This window comes from Octopus bimaculoides, chromosome 14 (genome assembly GCF_001194135.2).
Source record: "Octopus bimaculoides isolate UCB-OBI-ISO-001 chromosome 14, ASM119413v2, whole genome shotgun sequence".
Taxonomy (NCBI): Eukaryota; Metazoa; Mollusca; class Cephalopoda; order Octopoda; family Octopodidae; genus Octopus; species Octopus bimaculoides.
In genome coordinates this window covers 1,279,891-1,282,505 of record NC_068994.1, presented here as the reverse complement: position 1 = coordinate 1,282,505, position 2,615 = coordinate 1,279,891, and positions in this window count along the sequence as shown.

Below are 2,615 nucleotides of genomic sequence, written 5' to 3'. Positions count from 1 at the left end.
ATATATAGACAGTTATATAGGTATATCCACATAAGTGAATATATATATATTTATGTGTATGTGTGTATGTGTGTGTGTATATGTGTGTGTGTGTATGCATACGCACTGTTATAAAAACAAATAAAAACTAGTAAAACAACACAAAAAAACCAGTTGTTTTTTAATTCAATGTAAATGTTTTTTGTTTTTGTTGTTGTTTATCAGCTTCGTTTGTCGAATGATAATTATTGTTGTTGATATTATTTCGGAGCAGCTATATTTGTATAAATTAATTCCATTATTGGTCAGACATCTTTCAATAATATGTTTTATTCTGTGTTCCATCTTCTTTTTCTATTGCTGCCTTTCTTTCTTTCTTTCTTTCTTTCTTTCTTTCTTTCTTTCTCTCTTCTCTTCGTGGAGCAATGTGCCACTGCCGCCGTCACCGTTGTCTCCATTGTCACTGTAGTCAATGGGAAATGTCATAGATTTGAAACAGCAGTTGGTTTGATGGACTGTGTATGTGTGCCAGGGGGACATATGTATAATCCCTTGGGTGGCAGAGAGAGAGAGAGAGACAGAGAGACAGAGAGAGACAGAGAGACAGAGAGACAGAGAGACAGAGAGACAGAGAGAGCAAAACAATGGTGGCACATGTGTGTGGAAGACAGAGATAGAGAAATGACAGACAGAACAGACATAGAAATCGCATTGTTGTATAATGGTTGTTTACAGTAGATACAGTGGCTTATCATCATCATCATCATCATCATCATTACCCTATCATATCTGTAAGTGTTAATAGAATGTAAGTGACGGCTCTAAAACTCTGTTAACTCACCATGTGGCTACAGAAACACATTTCTCCCCCACCACCACCACCACTGCCCTCCATGATGGTTCCATGGCAGTTTTACAGCCTCCTCCAGTCATTAATGTTTAAAATGGTGAAAAAGTTTGATTGAAAAAACTTCCAGTCGTTATTTCCTGTCCCTCTTGGAAACCTTTTAAAACGTACTCCATGTTGGGAGCTTGTATGTAATAATCACACCATCACTCAACCTTGTCTCTTCTGTTTTAATTTGGTGGCCATCTTGCTTGGTTTGTTTTATTTCTTGTGTCAAATATATTTTAAATGAGAATCACTTTAGGAGATATGTTGATCAGATAAGATAACATTTGTAGGAGAACACTTCAACTGGTGCCTGCCGCCACCAGCTCCCTTGTTTCTAAATGTATTTTCACCAGAACACAGCAAGTAACTTCCTTTAGATCAGTGATTCCCAACAAGGGTCCTCATAAGGTTTTGCTGTTCAAATTTGTGTGCAATAAACTGTTTAAACTTCTACAATACACAAAATATTTAAAAGACATTTTTTTTGTTATGCAATTCCTAATAATATTTAATTACAAAAATGTGATAACATTTTGTTAAACATTGAATGGATATGAGGACTGAGTAGAGTAAAATGAGAATCGAAGGGGTCCGTAGGTATGAAATGGATGAGGAAACTCATTCCAGGCATAAGAACCAAAGTAGTTCCAGTAATTTCAAAGAATATTTTTCCATTCACCACAATTAATATGATTAACTCGATTGTCACTTGGTTGAAATCTTTCTCAAATCATCATCAACATCATCATCATTATTTAACGTCCATTGTCCATGGTAGTCTGCAGAAGGTTGTCATAAAAATGGTCGTCCTGTTCATGTGGTAGACCTGCTTGTGGAGCAGAGGCAGAGATACTTGACTCTATGCTATTCTGCCAGACTAGCCTCACCTTAAGCACTCTGTTACTCACTCTGACGACTACCTCTAGACATTTATTATCATTAAAATGGATGCCATTCACAAGGCTGTTGTTTAATGGTGTTCTAAATACATAAAACAGATGCAATTTTCACAGTTGGAATGTCTTTCAACGTAATTGTGTTTGATGAGGGTTGACCAACAACAGCAACATCAATATTGTCATCCTTATGATGACCACCACCACCACCACCACCACCGCATGGGTTTGCTGCCATTTAGATACTATAAACATTAATTGGACGTAACTAATCAATAGATTTAATAGATCAATCATTGATTGCTTCTCTCTTATAAATGTTCAAATTAATAAACTGAAATAACATTTGAAGAATTTATAATAAATTTATTAATTGTCTTGGACTGTGAGTTCACTTGAGACAGTATGGCACCAGCTATTGTATATAGATATACATACATGTGTGTATGTATGCATATATATATATAGAGAGAGAGAGAGGGAGACATACAAGCATACACACATACATGTATATGCATATATATATATGTGTATATATATATGTGCATACATATATATATATATACATGCATACATATATAACAAGTATCACCTGATGTGATGGAGAGAAAAGGGGAGTGAAATTGAGAGAGGGGAGAGAGGGAGGGATTGAAATGTAGTAGTTGGGTGGGGGGGAGAACACTGTATCGAAACAGGGTGTTGTTTCTTATACATTAAGTTCTGAAACTTTGCTAAAGCCAGACTATGAAGAAAATTACAAAATTAAATGAACAGAAGGAATCGAAGTTTGTCTATGATTTGAATTGGTAACAAATAAAGAAAGGTGTGGCTAAGTAAAATATCTT